The sequence below is a fragment of the Somniosus microcephalus genome, chromosome 7, assembly GCF_052327205.1.
Source record: "Somniosus microcephalus isolate GS21.2 chromosome 7, FLI_Smic_1.0, whole genome shotgun sequence".
NCBI lineage: Eukaryota > Metazoa > Chordata > Chondrichthyes > Squaliformes > Somniosidae > Somniosus > Somniosus microcephalus.
The window spans coordinates 35,806,640-35,825,329 of record NC_140993.1 but is presented as its reverse complement, the minus strand read 5'-3'; the positions used below and the strand labels follow the sequence as shown (position 1 = coordinate 35,825,329).

Genomic DNA, 18,690 nt, shown 5'->3' with positions numbered 1-18,690 from the left:
TGGCCTACCCCTTATCCTTAGACTATGACCCCTGGTCTAGAATCCCCCACCATCGGGAACAGCCTTCCTGCATCTAGTTTGTCTAGTCCTGTTAGAATTTTATAAGTTTCAATGAGATCCCCTCTCATTCTTCTAAACGCCAGCAAATATAAGCCTAATTGACCCAATCTCTCCTCATATGTCATTCCTGCCATCCCAGGTATCAGTCTGGTGAATCTTCGCTGTGCTCCCTCCATGGCAAGAACATCCTTTCTCAGATAAGGCGACCAAAACTGCACACAATACTCAAGATGTGGTCTCACCAAGGCCCTGTACAACTGCAGAAAGACATCCTTGCTCCTGTACTCGAACCCTCTCGCTATGAAGGCCAGCATACCATTTACCTTCTTAACCGCCTGCTGCACCTGCATGCTTACCTTCAGCGACTGGTGCACAAAGACAGCCAGGTCTCCTTGCACTTCCCCTTTTTCCAATCTATTGCCATACAGATAATAATCTGCCTTCCTGTTTTTGCCACCAAAGTGGATAACCTCGCATTTATCCACATTATACTGCATCTGCCCAATCGCCCAACCTGTCCAAATCGTACTGGAGTTTCTCTGCATCCTCCTCACAGCACACACGCCCACCCAGCTTTTTGTTGTCTGCAAACTTGGAGGTATTACATCTAGTTCCCTCGTCTAGATCATTAATATATATTGTGAATAACTGGGGTCCTAGCACCGATCCCTGCGGTACCCCACTAGTCACTGCCTTCCACTCGGAAAAAAACCCGTTTATTCCAACTCTTTGCTTCCTGTCTGCCAACCAGTTTTCTATCCAAGTCAGTACCTTACCCCCAATCCCATGTGCTTTAACTTTGCACGCTAGTCTCTTATGCGGGACCTTATCAAAAGCCTTCTGAAAGTCCAAATATACCACATCCACTGGTTCTCCCTTATCTATTCTACCAGTTACATCCTCAAAACATTCCAGTAGATTAGTCAAGCATGATTTACCTTTTGTAAATCCATGTTGACTTTGTCCGATCCTGTCACAAGTGCTCTGCTATTACATCTTTTATAATGGACTCTAGCATTTTCCCCACTACCGATGTCAGGCTTACCGGTCTATAATTCCCCGTTTTTTCTCTACCACCTTTTTAAATAGTGGGGTTACATTAGCTACCCTCCAATCCATGGGAACTGTTCCAGAGTCTATCGAATTTTGGAAGATGACCAGCAATGCATCTACTATTTCTAGGGCCACTTCCTTAAGTACCCTAGGATGTAGATTATCAGGCCCTGGGGATTTATTGGCCTTCAATCCTGTCAATTTCCCTAACACCATTTCCCTACAAATACTGATTTCATTCAGTTCCTCCCTTTCATCAGACCCTATGTTCCTCGACATCTCTGGGAGTTTATTTGTGTCCTCCTTTGTGAAGACAGAACCAAAGTATGTATTTAATTGGTCTGCCATTTCTTTGTTCCCCATTATAAATCCCCCTGATTCTGACTGCAAGGGACCTACGCTTGACTTTACCAATCTTTTTCTCTTCACATATCAATAGAAGCTTTTACAGTCAGTTTTTATGTTCCCTGAAAGCTTACTCTCATACTCTATTTTCCCCCTCTTAATTAATCCCTTTGTCCTCCTTTGCTGAATCCTAAACTGCTCCCAATCCTCAGGTTTGCTGCATTTTCTGGCCAATTTATATGTCCTCTCCTTGGATCTTATGCTATCCCTAATTTCCCTTGTTAGCCACAGTTGAGTCACTTTTTTTTAACTTTTATGCCAAACAGGGATGAACAAATTCTATAGTTCATCCATGCGACCTTTAAATGTTTGCCATTGCCTATTCACTGTCAACCCTTTAAGTAATATTCCCCAATCCATCCTAGCCAATTTGCGCCTCATACCATCATAGTTTCCTTTATTTAAATTCAGTACCCAAGTCTCTGAATCAACTACTTCACTCTCCATCTTAATGAAGAATTCGATCATAGTATGATCGCTCCTCCCCAAGGGGCCTCGCACAACAAGATTGCTAATTAATCCTTTCTCATTACATAATACCCAGTCTAAGATGGCCTGATCTCTAGTTGGTTCCTCAACATATTGGTCCAGGAAACCATCCCATATACACTCTAGGAATTCGTCTTCCATAGTATTGTTGCTAATTTGGTTAGACCAATCTATATGTAGATTAAAGTCACCCATGATAGCTGCTGTGCCCTTATTGCACAAATCTCTAATTTCCCATTTAATGCCATCCCCAACCTCAGCATTACTGTTTGGGGGTCTGTATACAACTCCCACTAACATTTTCTGCCTCTTGGTATTTCTCAGCTCTACCCATACAGATTCCACATCATCAGAGCTAATATCCTTCCTTACTATTGTGTTAATCTCCTCTTTAACCAGCAATGCTACCTCACCGCCTTTTCCTTTTTGCCTGTCCTTCCTGAATATTGAATACCCCTGGATGTTGAATTCCCAGTCTTGGTCGCCCTGGAGCCATGTCTCCGTAATCCCAATGATATCATATCCATTTACATCTATTTGCGCAGCTAATTCATCCACCTTATTACGAATGCTCCTCGCATTAAGACACAAAGCCTTCAGGCTTGTTATTTTAACACTCTTAGACCTTTTAGAATTATTGTTTACTGTGGCCATGTTTGATTTCCACCCTTGATTTCTCTGACTTCCACTTTTGCTTTTCTCTTTCCTGTCTTTTGCTTCTATCCTTGCTTCCCTGTCCTCGGTCTCCCTGCACAGGTTCCCAACCCCCTGCCATTTTAGTTTAAACCCATCCCAAGAGCACTAGCAAACACTCCCTCTAGGGCATTGGTCCCAGTCTTGCCCAGGTGCAAACCATCCAGTTTGTACTGGTCCCACTTCCCCCAGAACCGGTTCCAATGTCCCAGGAATTTGAATCCCTCCCCTTTGCACCATTCTTCTAGCCACGTATTCACCTGAAATATCCTTCTATTTCTACTCTGACTAGCATGTGGCACTGGTAGCAATCCTGAGATTACTACCTTTTGAGGAATGTGCAGGTACACGCCGCCAGCCATACTGGACACATTGGCACCTGTTGTACGCACGTAAAATGAGTGCGCTGTCAACCAATTTCGAGGCCAATTAGCGCTGAAGTATGAACAGTTTTATTCTGTCGACCTGTGCCCACTCACAATTGAACTAAGACTGAGGTGGTTATTTTGCTATTTTATATTTGTTCTTGGGACCTGGATAACGTTGGCACAGCTCAACTTCTTGCCCATCGCTGATTGCCCTGCAAAGGCGGTGGTGGGTCGTCTTTTTGAACTGCTGCAGTCATTGTGGTGATAGTGCTAAGGAGGGAATTCCAGGATTTTGACCCAGCAGCGATGAAGGACTGGCGATATATATCCAAGTCAGGATGTCTTGGAGAGAAATTTGCAGGTGGTCGCGTTCCCATGATAGTCGCTGCTTGTCGCCTCGAGAGAGGAGACTTTCCTCTGTTCAATCTGGATTGGATTTGAATTTTGAGGTGGAAGCAGAGTTAAACCTTCAGCACCACCCATTTTACAGTACAACGAAATGTAATGAAAGTGAGTATTGGGAATGTTGTAAGATCTGGAAATGTTATCTACTTCCATACTTTAAAATATGGAAGCTTACTTTAGTCCAGACATTGAAGCTGGTGTTTTTTTAAGGAAACTGCATGAAATTTTTTTGATGGGGCTTGAACGTGCCCACGTGGTGCACTGTGCAGGGTTAACTGTTTCACTGCCCATTGCTCTGTGGGTTTTTTTAAATGCCTTTCTGCCGTGTTGTATCTATAAGCTGAATAACATTTGTCAACAGAGGCCAGCACTAAGAGAAAATCGAGTGACTCAGAGCTGGCTGCGAACTCCAGCAGGTTTTGCCAGCAATCTTGACTGATGAGAGAGAATTTTCCCCTCGTGCAGATTGTTACTATGTTGATGATCGTCAGTCTGTTGGAGTTTTTCTGCTGACTTTGAGTCAGTTAGGGTTTCACATTGAATGCTGACACATTGCCTTTTAATTTACTGGCAAAGAGTCGAGTGAGATAGTTTTCTCTTTGTGCTGCGCACGGGCTTCGTTTGGTAGCTTCCAGTATTGCATTTCTGAGGCTGCCTCTCAGGCTCTGTGAGCACTTCTCATTCTCTTAAGCTCTTCCCCTAGTTTATGTTAATGAGCAGATGGCCCAGAGCCAAGCTATTGGCTTGCGACTGACGAGATTTTATTGGCTTGCTCTGGATTGATCTTGAGACTGAGTAATGAGAAAAACCTGAAGAAACTGGGTTTTTCAACTTTGAAAGGAGGAGGCTGTGAGAGGACGTTTATGGAGGTCTATAAAATAGAAAAGGTGGAGCACTACTTCAAGGTAAGCCATGACAGTAGGACATGAACTAAAATTGATAAAATGTTAATTCAGGACTGACGTCAGGAGGAACTTGTTCACACAAAGAGTGATTGAACTGTTTGAATAGTCTTCTGCGTTGGGTAGTGGAGGCAGAAAAAAAAACCTCCGATTAATTAAGGATCCAGTTGAATGCCATGATGTGGTGACTAAGTTTTAAATGGATGAGCTAATTTGGGCAAGATGGCCTCTTTCATGCACATTTGTCTTGATGTTGTAAACCCTTGCGTCTGTGTTTTAATCATCTGTCGTTTCCAAAGCCAGTGGTTAGGAATAATGGGATAATATGCATGCTATTAGGGTAGTGTGATATTGATTTTTGCCCTTTTTCTCAGCCCTCTTCATGCCACATCCAACAACAACTTGCATTTATATACCACCTTTAACGTAGTAAAACATCCCAAGGTGCTTCACAGGAGCGTTATCAAATAAAATCTGACACCGAGCCACATGAGATATTGGGGCAGAAAAGAGCTAGATTTTAAGGAGCGTCTCAAGGAGGAAATAGAGGTAGATGGTGGAGAGGTTTAGGGAGGAAATTCCAGAGCTTAGGGCCTTGGCAGCTGAAGGCACGGCCGCCAATGGTGGAGCGATTGCAATCAGGGATGCTCAAGAGGCTAGAATTAGAGGAACGCAGATATCTCCCGGGGGGGGGGGGGGGGACGCTGGAGGAGGTTACAGAGATAGGGAGGGGCGAGGCCTTGGGGGGGATTTGGAAACTAGGATGAGAATTTTAAAATCAAGGCATTGCTCAACCGGGAGCCAATGTAGGTCAGTGAGCACAGGGGTGATGGGGGAACGGGACTTGGTGCGAGTTAGGACATGGGCAGCAGAGTTTATGGAAGATGGGAGGCCAGCCAGGAGTGCATTGGAATAGTCAAGACTAGAGGTAACAAATTTATGGATGAGGTTTTCAGCAGCAGATGAGCTGAGGCAGGGGCGGAGTCGGGCGATGTTATGGAGGTGGAAATAGGCAGTCTTAGTGATGGTGCAGATATGTGGTCGGATGCACATCTCTGGGTCAAATATGACACCAAGGTTGCGAACAGTCTGGTTCAGCCTCGGACAGTTGCCAGGGAGAGGGATGGAGTTGGTGGCTAGGGAACAGGGTTTGTAGCGGGGACTGAAGATTGTGGCTTCGGTCTTCCCAATGTTTAGTTGGAGGAAATATCTGTCCATCCTGTACTGGATGTCGACAAGCAGCCTGACAATTTAGATACAGTGGAGGGGTCGAGAGAAGTGGTGGTGAGGTAGAGCTGGGTGTCGTCAGCGTACATGTAGAAACTGACTGTGTTATCGCCAAGGGGCAGCATGTAGATGAGAAATAGGAGGGGGCCAAGGATAGATTCTTGAGGGACACCAGAGGTAACGGAGTGGGAAGAGAAGCCATTGCAGGTGATTCTCCGGCTACGACTGGATAGATAAGAATGGAACCAGGTGAGTGAAGTCCCACCCAGCTGGATGACAGTGGAGTGACGTTGGAGGAGGATGGAGTGGTCAACTGTTTCAAAGGCTGCAGACTGCTCGAGAAGGACGAGGTTGGATAGTTTACCTTTGTCACAGTCACACAGGATATCATTTGTAACTTTGATGTGAGCCGTTTCGGTACTGTGGAAGGGGCAAAAACCTGATTGAACAGATTCAAACATGGAGTTCCGGGAAAGATGGGCATGGATTTGGGAGGCGACAACACATTCAAGGACTTTGGAGAGGAAAGGGAGGTTGGAGATGGGGCAGTAGTTTGCAAGGACGGAGGGGTCAAGGGTTGGGTTTTGAGGAGAGGGGTGATGACGGCAGATTTGAAGGAGAGGGGGACAGTACCCGAGAAGAGAGAACCGTTAGCAATGTCAGCTAACATGGGGGCCAGGAAGGGAAGTTAGGTGGTCAGCAGTTTAGTGGGAATAGGGTCGAGGGAGCAGGAAGTGGGTCTCATGGACAGGATGAGCTCGGAGTGGGCATGAGGGGAGATAGGAAAGAACCTAGAGAAAGATGCGTGTTCAGGGCTGGGCAGGGGGGAAACTTAGAGGAAGTTTGGCCTGGTGGGCTAGTGGGCAGAGGCAGCTGGAAGAATGGTCTGAATCTTAGTGACAGAGGAATCCTATCCTCTATATAAAGAGAGTTGACAGGTATGATCTACTCTTGGGACTCCAGCAATTCCTCCATATACATAGATACATAGAAGATAGGAGCAGGAGTAGGCCATTCGGCCCTTCGTGCCTGCTCCGCCATTTAATGAGATCATGGCTGATCCTTTAATTCAGTATCCCGTCCCCGCCTTCTCTCCGTAACCCTTAACCCCTTTTGCCCGTAGAAATATATCTAATTCCCTCTTAAATATATTTAATGAGCTGGCGTACACTGCCCTCTGTGGCAATGAGTTCCACAGGTTCACCACTCTCTGAGTGAAGAAATTCCCCCTCATCTCTGTCCTAAATGGTTTAGCCCTTATCCTTAAATTATGTCCTCTAGTTCTGTTCTCACCCGCCAAGGGAAACATTCCTTCTGCATCCAGTCTGTCTAGACCTGTCAGAATTTTATACACTTCTATGAGGTCCCCTCTCAATCTTCTAAACTCCAGTGTGTACATCCCTAAACTACATAGTCTCTCCTCATAGGTCATTCCCGCCATTCCTGGTATCAGCCTGGTGAATCGCCGCTGCACCCCCTCCATGGCAAGAACATCCTTCCTCAGATGAGGCGACCAAAACTGTACACAGTACTCGAGGTGTGGTCTCACCAGTGCCCTGTACAGCTGCAGCAAGGTATCCCTGTTCCTGTATTCTAACCCTTTTGCTATGAAGGCCAGCATACCGTTTGCCTTCTTGACCGCCTGTTGCACCTGCATGCTCGCCTTCAGTGACTGGTGTACAAGAACACCCAGGTCTCTCTGTACTTCCCCCTCTCCCAATCTATTGCCATTTAAATAATAATTTGCCCTCCCGTTCCTGCACCCAAGGTGGATAACTTCGCACTTGTCCACATTATAGTGCATCTGCCATTTATCCGCCCAATCGCCCAGTCTGTCCAAATCGCTCTGGAGCTTCCTGGTCTCTTCCTCTGAGCCCACCCCACCTCCTAGTTTAGTGTCGTCTGCAAATTTGGAAATGCTGCATCCGACTCCCTGATCCAGGTCATTAATGTAAATTGTGAACAGCTGGGGGCCCAGGACAGATCCCTGTGGTACCCCACTTGTTACTGCCTGCCATTCAGAAAATGAGCCGTTTATTCCAACTCTCTGTTTTCTATCTGACAGCCAGTTCCCTATCCACGCCAAAACTTTCCCCTTTATCCCATGAGCCTCAATTTTCCATGCTAATCTTTTATGTGGGACCTTATCGAAGGCCTTTTGGAAGTCCAGGTACACCACATCTACTGGCTCTCCCCCATCTATTCTACCAGTTACTCCCTCAAAAAATTCCAATAGATTAGTCAAGCACGATTTACCCTTTGTAAATCCATGTTGACTCTGTCCTATCCTGTCCCCATTTGCTAAGTGCTCCGCTATTTCATCCTTAATGATGGACTCCAGCATTTTGCCCACAACTGATGTAAGGCTTACAGGTCTGTAATTACCTGCTTTTTATATAGCTGGGTCCTGGAGACATGAGGTGTCCAGGGAGACTTGACTCTGATTCATCCCCCTCCCCTGAAGGTATTTGTCCAGCTTCTGATTGCCAACTCTCCCCTAATTGCTCAGCGAAGATTGAACACTCTTGGTTACGGGGGAACATGTTCTGTCATGCAGTGGTGCAGGGTATTGGAGCACTGGCTTGAAACAATGGGGGTGAAATTGGGTGCCTTTGCGCCTTGCATTAGCGTCCCTGGGGGGCGCAAATGGCATTGCGACCGGGCAAGGCGCCGACATCAACTCCCGCCATATTCAGTGGGAGCTTTGCGGCGGCACTACGCCCAGATCTCCTTCGCTCAGAGATCGTGACCTCATCGCCGTGTGCATCGCCCCGGTAGCACCCCGGACCCGAAATTGACTTCCGCCCCCTGCAGCAGCACCGGCTGAAAACACCGACCGCTGCAGGAGGCGTGCATCGGGCGGCCGGCCGCTTCGGGGGGCGATGATTAAAGGCGAGGTGGCCGAGGTAAGCAAAAAGAAAACTTTCTTGTTCCAATTTTTTTTGCGGGTTCCTGCCCCGCGATAGATCAGCTCGACACTTTGCTTGAGTGCTGGGTTAATCGCGCGGGATCATAGCTGACTTGGTGGTCCAGGTAGGTACTTTTTAAATTGCAGAGCCTGCAGCGATGGTCCTTCCCTTTAAGGGAGGGAAGGAGCCTTTGAATGCGGCAGCGCTGCACGGCCCAGTGTGCAGCGCTGCTGAAGTCTCCGCCCCTCTGACGTTAGCGCCCTAAGGAGGAAGTGGAGCGCTTGGCACTCCACCTCCCTCTTGGGAGCGCTAAAACTCAATTTTGTGGTCGCCGGCGCTAATTAGCGCCCAGGCGATGTTAGCGCCTCAAAATGGTCTATACCGAATTTTTCCTCCGGTGGATTCATGCATTAAATTTTCCCACGATTTGCAAACTAGACAATTTAAAAAGAGTGTGATAAATATTGATGTGAAAAGAAGGTTATTTTGAGGAGCTAAACCAAAATATTAGTGTGATATTTCTACCAGATTGTCAGCTGTGGCTCAGTGGGCAGCACCCCTCGCCTCTGAGTCGGAAGGTTGTGGCTTCAGAGTCCAGAGACTTGAGCACAGAATCTAGGCTGACACTCCAGTGCAGTGCTGAGGGAGTGCTGCACTGTCGGAGGGGCCATCTTTCGGATGAGATGTTAAACCGAGGCCCCGTTTACCTTCTATGGTGGACGTAAAAGATCCCATGGCACCATTTCAAAGAAGTGCAGGGCTGTTCTGCCCGGTGTACTGGCCAATAGTTATCCCTCAACCAACATCACCGAAAAACAAATTATACGGTCATTAACATATTGCTGTTTGTGGGATCTTGCTGTGCGCAATTGGCTGCCGCGTTTCCTACGTTACAACAGTGACTACACTTCAAAAGTATTTCATTGGCCATAAAGCGCTTTGGGACGTCCTGAAGTTGTGAAAGGTGCTGTGTAAATGCAAGTCTTTCTCATGTAACTACAAGACTATTAGACAGTAATACAACTCCTACAGTACAACAATCGGGAGGTTAGGCTGACCTGTTTAATTAGCAGGCCTCTGTCTGAGTATTTTCCTTTTTGATATGATGTGGACTGTAATGCACTCTTTGGCCCAGTAATGGATTGAGTGAGGAAGCGAAAAGCACTAGAACCTGACTGATGGGCGTCTTGGGGCATGATGTGACATTTTTTTTCATGCAACAGTTGCTGGTCAGCACAGCATCTTCTTAACAGTTTTATAGCTAGCAGTGGATCATTGGAACATAGTCGTTAGATTGACTGAGGCAGCAGGCATTAAAAGCTTGCGTTTGCAAGGTGAATGCCGGAAGCAATAAGATGGGCAATTTTGTAATATCATCTCAAAGACAGCTTTAACGGTAACTTTGTGAGCCCCTACCTGAAGTTTTGATCAATCCGCTTTTGTTATTTCCTCTTCCTTTTTTTTTTAGATAGTATTCTCCCAGCTGCTCCCAATGCAACTCTGTAACTAGCCCGAGACTGGCTAAAGTTAACGTGTCCGTCCTTCTGTTCCTGCCCTCACCTCTGCACCACTGTGCATGAATGTTCTGGCCTGATTTACACTCATCGTAGATTTATTTATGAAACATGATTTATGATTTATGTGATTTTGAAGTCTGTTTATTATTGCTATTTAACTAGGTTCTTTTTTAACGGAAAGCAAACTCCGCTCCGCTGATTGCACAGTTCAATGGGTAGATTGAATTCAGTGGTGGGATACTGAACCACATGGATCAGAGAACGCTTAGGGTTCATCTTTAGTTTGTGCTGAGATAGCTGGTCCTAACTGGGTGAGGACCGTGTTTGGTGATGCGTCAATTGACTTCAATATAGGGGAAAAAATGATCAGGGTTTCTACTCCTGGTTCTTATGCAATAGACCCCCACACCACCACTAGAACAGCCCAATCACATTATCCAGTAACTTTCTTGATTGAAAACTAGAAATCAAAGTTCTGGCGATACTTTGACACTCTGCACATGTACCATCAGACACGGGGCACAATTATTTGAATTGCTTGAATCTGCGACTCTGTGGCAGGCCACAGACATCAGGGGTCAGGGGAACAGGAGCGGGGCTCCTCCAGGTCCCTGATACCATCAATGGGAGCAGGGTGTTCTTGGGCAGGCTGTGGGACGCGATCAATGGCAGTGAAGAATTACCACCGTCAGCCGAGAAACGGATAAGGAGAGAAAATCGGAAGGAATATTGGGAGGTGGGGGGGATCTAGAGTTAATAAACTTAAAGGCAAAGGGATAGCAGAGACTTTGCACCTCTGATTATTTTAACATTCAGTTTCATTTTGTGAAAGAACAATGACAGGCGATGAAAAACACAGTTTCAGTTTTATTGCTGCTGAAAGTCTCTCTCAGATAGAGAAATCATTGAATATAGGGAATAATCATACCCATTGGTGAATTATAAAACAGTGATGTCATTGACCGACTCTGTCCTGAACTAAAGGATTTGATAGGGTAGACGGAGAGAAACTATTTCTTCTGGTGGGGGGAGTCCAGAACAAGGGGATATAATCTTTAAATTAGAGCTGGGCCGTTCAGAGGTGATGTCAGGAACATTTCTTCACACAAAGGGTAGTGGAAATCTGGAACTCTCTCCCCCCCCCAAAAAAGCTGTTGAGGCTTGCTCAATTGAAAAATGTAAAAACTGAGATTGATAGATTTTTGTTAGGTAAGCGTATTAAGAGATATGTAACCAAGGTGGGTAAATGGAGTGGAGCTACAGATCAGCAATGACCTAATTGAATGGCGGAATAGGCTCAAAAGGCTGAATGGCCTATGTTCTTATGTGCCTAACTCTGGGATAGCTAATAAAACCCTACTATTTTTAATATTATGGTGGTCTTTTAAAAAAATTTGTTTAGTACAATTGTTCCACGGATGCAGAACCTTCCTATATTATACTAGCTGGAGTGCCCGGCGGTGCTGAGGCTTTTTCAAAGGCATGTTGTTGTTGGAAGAGAGAGAGCGACTGGGGGGGGGGAGAGAGAGAGCGACTGGGGGGGGGGAAGAGAGAGAGCAGCTGGGGGGGAAGAGAGAGAGCGACTGGGGGGGAAGAGAGAGCGACTGGGGGGGGAAGAGAGAGAGCGACTGGGGGGGAAGAGAGAGAGCGACTGGGGGGAAGAGAGAGAGAGCGACTGGGGGGGGAAGAGAGAGAGCGACTGGGGGGAAGGTGGCCCGATGGACCCCTGCGAAGGAAGGAAGAAGGTAAGCTCTCCCTCCCTGTCCCACCCCCTCACTCTTTCCCTCCCTCACCCTTTCTCTCCCTCCCCATCTCTCCCTGCTTTACTCTCTCTCCCTCCCCCTCTCCCCCCTGTCCTCTCCCTCCCTCCCCCTCTCCTCACCCTGGGCAGCACGGTGGCATAGTGGTTAGCACTGTTGCCTCACAGCGCCAGGGACCCGGGTTCAAATCCGGCTTCGGGTGACTGTCTGTGTGGAGTTTGCACATTCTCCCCATGTTTGCGTGGGTTTCCTCCGGGTGCTCCGGTTTCCTCCCACAGTCCAAAGATGTGCGGGTTAGGTTGATTGGCTATGATAAAAATTGGCCCTTAGTGTTAGGGGGGATTAAATATGTGGGGTTATGGGGTTATGGGGATAGGGCTTGGGTGGGATAGCTGTCGGTGTAGGGACCGGGTGCTAGGGTTTGGATGATCAGCCATGATCTCGTTGAATGGTGGAGCAGGCTCGAAGGGCCGAATGGCCTACTCCTGTTTCTATGTTTCTACCCTCTCCCTCCCTCCCCCTCCCTCTCTCCCTCCCCCTGTCTCTCCCTGCTTTACTCTCTCTCTCTCCCTCCCTCCCCCCCTTGTCCTCTCCCTCCCTCCCCTTGTCCTCTCCCTCCCTCACCCTCTCTCCCCTCTCCCTCCTTGCCCCTCTCCTCTCTCCCTCCCTGCCCCTCTCCTCACTCTCCCTCTCCCTCCCCCCTCTCCCTGTCCTCTCCCTCTCCTCCCTCCCTATTTCTCTGTCTCCCTGACGTCTGTCTGTTGACTGTTCCCCCTTGCTACTCCAGGCCCCGCCGTCCGCCCGCTCTCCGGGGCAAGGTAAGAGCCGGCTCCAGCCCCACACCCACACTGCCAGGGATCAGCACCCGGGGAATCCGCCCGCCGCCCAACGTGAACAACAAACACCCTCCTCACCTGTCACGGAGTTGAAGTCTCCGAAAGCGGCCATGGTGCCCCGGGCCTCTTCCCCCGCGCATTCAGGAGGCGCGGGGAAGAGAGAGAGAGAGAGACTGGGGGGGAAGAGTGAGACGCCGCCGCGCACCTGCTCTGCGGAGCTCCGTGCCGCCACCGCCGCACCAGCCTTTACTAAGATGGCGGCGGTAGCGACGCTCGGCTGAGGCCCGCTCCTCCAGCCTTCACAAAGATGGCGGCGATCAGGGGCCGCTTGTTGACTGGGGCCAGGAGGCGCCTAGCTCGGGCGTGGGTGCGGAGGAGAGGCCGAGGCTTCGAGGCCTACAAAAACGGTGAAAGGTAGGAAAATTATTGAGGTTAGAGAAAAGATGTACAAATTAATTAACTTTTTTTAAAAACAATTTGTGTTTTAAAAGCAACTTTTTTTTTGCTGGAAATGTATATTTGAAAAGAAACACGCAGAAAGCGGGAAAAAGAAATGAACAGTTTGGAATCAAGATGGCGACCGCTCACCTCGGTTCAGAACGATAAGGCCCGCCCACACACGCACCGATTGGTCGACCGTCATGTCACCGAAGCGTAGGATTGGTCAATCGTCCTGTCGCTCGACTCTAGGAGGGCCCGCCCGCACGCGCGACGAACCCGCCCCCACCATGCAGCGATTGGTCGACCGTCGGGTCGCTCGACCGTACGATTGGTCGACCTTAATGTCACTCTATGCTAATGAGTGGATAATGAGCAGAATTGTGAACGTTTTTTGGATACCGCGGGCGCAATTTTTATCTCGCCAAAACGTAAATATGCTTATGACTGTTCCGGAATTGTAAGCTTTCTTTTGATGTACGCGCTTGTAGGTACGCTCTATAACTTTAGAGTGTATAGCCAGACGGAAGGACAGACAGACAGACAGATCGATCCTTTTATATAGATATAGATAGATTCATAATCTCCATTAAATCTGGTACCATCTACACCAGGAGTGTCCAAACTGTGGCCCACAATCTGGATCCAGCTCACATACATGGAGCACCACTGTTAGCTCCATCTATCCCCTCGGTGCCGTTGCTGACTCCCTTGCTGCCCCCCCCCCCCCCAACCCCCACCACCGCAGTGGCGCTTGCTTTTGTCATTGAACACCGCTGCACACTGTGGACAGGAATTCTCGTAAGATCGGGGGTTCCAGTCGAGGGAGCAGCAGGAGGCAGGAACTGGCAGCAGGGCTGCGGAGCTGGGTACTGCTGCACTGACCCTAGAGCGCTAACAGGAAACTGGAAGGGAAGGGGGTGGGGGGGAGAAACAGTGTGAGTTTGCAATTGGAGGAGGGGACATCAGCAGCAGCATGAAACAAGAGGGGAATAGTCCCAGTCAGTCACAGTTTTAATACCCAAGCAGGTCTTTAAGAACTTTCTAAGCTGTTACTTAATACTGTTTCACTTTTTTACATTGCTTGACCAAATAGTAGGCTTATATCATCATAGTTATTTTAAAACAATACTTGAGTATTTATGTGAATTGTTATTTACCATTTTGGTGAGAACCATCGTAACTCCCAGATGTACTTTTAAATTGCGAATTAGCGAGGTTGGATCTCATTACTTTCCACCCTGATCATTTTTCCAGTTCTTGGTCAGGCAAGATGCAAATATGTAAGGTATTGTATTGGATTGAGGGACTTCCATGCACAGTTAGTCGGAGGATGTTCAGGGGGATGTTACTTTTATAAGCCAGTTTAATTTGTCCTCCATTCTTTATGGTATCACTTCAATTCTACATGAGATGGTAAGTGGTTAGCTACAGATAACAGCATCAGCTGTGGGAACAGTTGGCATAATCTGGTAGACTCTATGGTGGAATGTAGGTTTTATTCTTTTTAGTTTGGTCACCAAGAGTTTCTTCCCTATGACCTCAGAGTTAAAACCACCTCTTTTTGTGGAACAAACTCCCAGAGGAGGCAGTTGATTCTGGGTTAACTAAAAAATAAATAGCTTGTACTGGCAAAACACACAGCATGTGCCCATTATAGGACAATTATATATGGGCTATTGGACTAAATGGGAGGAATAGCTTTTTCTCACTTTAGATTTTCTTATCTTTTTTGCATTATAAAAGTCAAATATTAAGCTAGTTTGTGGAGGATTTTCAGTTTTGTAGAAAAAGCGGTTAATTTTTAAAAATTAATTCCTGGGATGTGGGCATCGCTGGCAAGGCCAGCATTTATTGCCCATCCCTGATTTCCCTCGAGAAGGTGGTGGTGAGCCGCTGCCTTGAACCGCTGCAGTCCATGTGGTGAAGGTACTCCCACAGTGCTCACAGAATCACAGAATCCCCACAGTGCAGATAGAGGCCATTTCGGCCCATCGAGCCTGCACCGACACATATCCCACCCTATCCCCGCAACCCCATGTATTTAATCCCCTGACACTAAGGGTCAATTTATCATAGCCAAATCAACCTAACCTGCACATCTTTGGACTGTGGGAGGAAACCGGAGCACCCGGAGGAAACCCACGCAGACACAGGGAGAATGTGCAAACTCCACACAGACAGTCGCCCGAGGCCAGATTTGAACCCGGGTCCCTGGCGCTGTGAGGCAACAGTGCTAACCACTATGCCACCGTGCCTATGCTGTTAGGGAGGGAGTTCCAGGATTTTGACCCAGCGACGATGAAGGACCGGCCAATATATTTCCAAGTCAGGATGGTGTGTGGGTTTTGGAAGTTCTGTTGAAGAAGCCTTGGCGATTTGCTGCAGTGAATCTTGTAGATGGTACACACTGCAGCCACAGTACGCTGGTGGTGGAGGGAGTGAATGTTTAAGGTGGTGGATGGGGTGCCAATCAAGCGGGCTGCTTTGTCCTGGATGGTGTCGAGCTTCTTGAGTGTTGTTGGGGCTGCACTCATCCAGGCAAGTGGGGAGTATTCGATCACACTCCTGACTTGTGCCTTGTAGATGGTGGAAAGGCTTTGGGGAGTCAGGAGGTGAGACACTCGCCGCAGAATTCCCAGCCTCTGGCCTGCTCTTGTAGCCACATTAAGATTCTGGTCAATGGTGACCCCCAGGATGTTGATGGTGGGGGATTCGGTGATGGTTATGGCGTTGAATGTCAAGGGGTAGTGGTTAGATTCGCGCTTAGATTTGCGGGTAAGGTGTCCAAAGATGGATGCTACTGAATTTCTAGGCCAAAGTGTCTTACCATTGGAAGGTCAGCTGTTTAGATGGATTTTTCTCATTAAAGACATGTCACTTGGAGCTGGGATTGATCCCGGAAACAATAATGATTCCAGGTCAAGGAATACAAAGTTTTTAAACAGTACAGAATAATGAAAGGTTAATTAAAGAACCTGAACTGTGGAACTTGCCAAATGTTGCACATAGGGCTGAGAGTGTGCATAATGTGTGCGTGTTTTGCTCTTACAAACTATTTTCTTTTCATAATTTATAAGACCTCTTTGGACTTTACACCAACTGTGACTGAGGGGACAGTTGGGCAACCTGCTCCCAGGTTTCTGCTAATGTCACTGAATTGGCTGCCACAAGACACAAGCGAATGGTTTGGAAACAACTCTCTCTAATCTTTCCAATCCACTGTGAGGAATCCTCCTTGTCGCTGCTTCCCCCCAGCAACACAACTAGGATAAGGGAGGGGGAGAGGATGTGGTGGTGGGAGAAATTAAAATTACATTCCCTGCTGTTGTGGCAGAACACATTAATGTGCCATCTCACTGTTCCACCGTCTCTGTAGAATCTGCATCGCTTCAGTCCATGCCCCAGTGTGCAGGTGCTCCGGTGCTCCACCTCACTGTGCTGTCATTCTGATCATTTTCTTTTTAATAGCTGTCGGCATTTTATATCATGATGAATTTTTTAAAACCTGAGCGTGTGTACATTTAGTAATAATTTGACCTGAAATTCATGTGGGAATATGTTAACATAAGGGTATATTTTTACAAAAGGCTATGTAGAGAGAGACACAGAACGAGTAGAACCAAGTTATACTGTTGGCTCCACATCGCTCTGTGGCTATTGAAAAACAGAATGCTGTGCATGCATGCCTGCTCACTAACTTTAATACCATATAATATTGTTATAGTAATTGATTTGATCAGTAACTCAACTGATCACTTTAAATGCATGACCATCTCAGCCGATCCCCATGTGTTTTGCTGCCCGGTGCTGCCAGGCACTTTGAACAGTTGGTTAATCAACTGCTTTCCCACTCCTTCCATCCTGTCCTTTTTATTTAGTAATATTGATTTATTCCCATTCATTTAGCAGCTTAGCCTGGCAGCACTGGGCAGCCCTGCAGGTCAGTACACGAGTCCAGCCGCCCAACTCAAATGTACAACCAAGGGAAAACCTGCACAAGACTCGAATTGGTTTTGGAAAGCATGGATTGATCCTTGTATCTGCAGGATCACTTCAAGTGACAAATCTTCAGGAATACCTCATTGGCTGTGAAGCGCATTGGGACGTTCTGAGGTTGTGAAAGACATTATATAAATGCAAGTTCGTTCTTTTTATTTCGTACTTTTTATTTATTTTTCTCTTTCTCTTTATCTCTCTCTCTCTCTCCCTTTCTCTTCTCTTTCTTTTTCTCTTTTTTTCTCTCTCTCTCCCTTTCTCTCTCTCTCCCTTTTTCTCTCTCTCTCTCTCTCTATTTCTCTTCTTCTTACTAATGTTAAAAATAATAAAAATTACATTTGATTCAGGGGACACTACACCCAAATTATATTGAAAAGTTTGCATCAGTGGGTAGCTGAACCTATTTTGCATTGACACAGATGATGTATAAAATGGGCCTCTTATTTAATTGAACCACACTGAGGTTGTGAACTTTCTAGAAAACCACAGACAATGCCAAACTATTAATAGGACACCGTATAACATGGCTAATTTGTGTGAAAATTCCATCTGACCAAACTAGAGAGGAAAATACCACTGACTGGTTCTATTATGAGGAGCAAATAGCAAGGCTGAAGTGACAGTAAAAGAACTGTAAAAGTAGGGTCAGTTCCATGTTCATCACCCAGGGTAATTAACAGCGACAAACCAAAGAATAGGTACGGCTCAGGTTAGTAGAATCCCAAAGGAGCTTGAAATATTGCTGTCGAATTCTTTTTAAACTCTGTGCAGTGTTTCAAGGATATTCAAAATACAGTAAGGAGTATTTACAGGCTTTTGATAAGATGTTCTTTTTTAGTAGGGGAAAGGGGAACGTCACAATAAAAACAGAGATGAAAAAGGATTAACTGGAATATAAACAGAAAGTAAGGGAAATACCACAAGTCTGCCAGCAACTGGAAAGTTTTGGGAGTGGGCCTTTTGTGAAAGATTTACACTCAGAACATGAACCTGTTTCCCCCCCCCCCCCCCGCCCCCCACCCCTTTACACAATGCTCTTTCATTCTGGCATGTTCTTTCTCTATTTCATGATGAAAGTGAAATTGTGCACGGATCATCTAAAGGAAAGAAAACTCTGACAAGAAGTGAAACACTAAAACCTTCATTCACCTCGAGACCTGATAAATGATGAAAATTTAAAAGCATGAAATTCCTTTGAACCCAGCCCCAAATTGGTTTTATGCGCCTGATTTTATTTCACCAGAGTTCACGATCCTCCTCAGATACCATGAAGAGGAAGAGGAGGGGGAGGGGGGGGGGGGATAATTTTTATTTTGAATGCGGAGTTGCAATCCGTTTAGACATTGATGAAAGCCATTTAGAAAATTAAATTGTGCGGCAGCAGTGGAAAAATAAATAAGGTGAGGGTGCGGGGCCCAGCCTGCCTGGGCCTGACTTCAGTAGCACTTTAGTGTAATTGAACTGGAGGGAGTGAGAGTAGCAGCTGCATTGTAACACGCAGTTATTCTGATGAGATATGGTAGATCTCATTTTAATTTGCTTATGCTGTTGATGAAGGACAAAGAACCTCACAGAACTGGGCCCAAAGGGCCAGTGTTCGTGGTGAAGTGCTCTTGTGTCAAGGAAACA

The 18,690-nt window shown here is 46.8% G+C and overlaps 1 protein-coding gene across 2 annotated transcripts in view; it reads left to right on the top strand.

The window, feature by feature from the left end:
• Positions 1-18,690, top strand: part of arhgap28 (Rho GTPase activating protein 28) — a 220,593-nt gene that overhangs the window by 100,794 nt on the left and 101,109 nt on the right. The gene's annotated exons all lie outside the window — the stretch shown is intronic.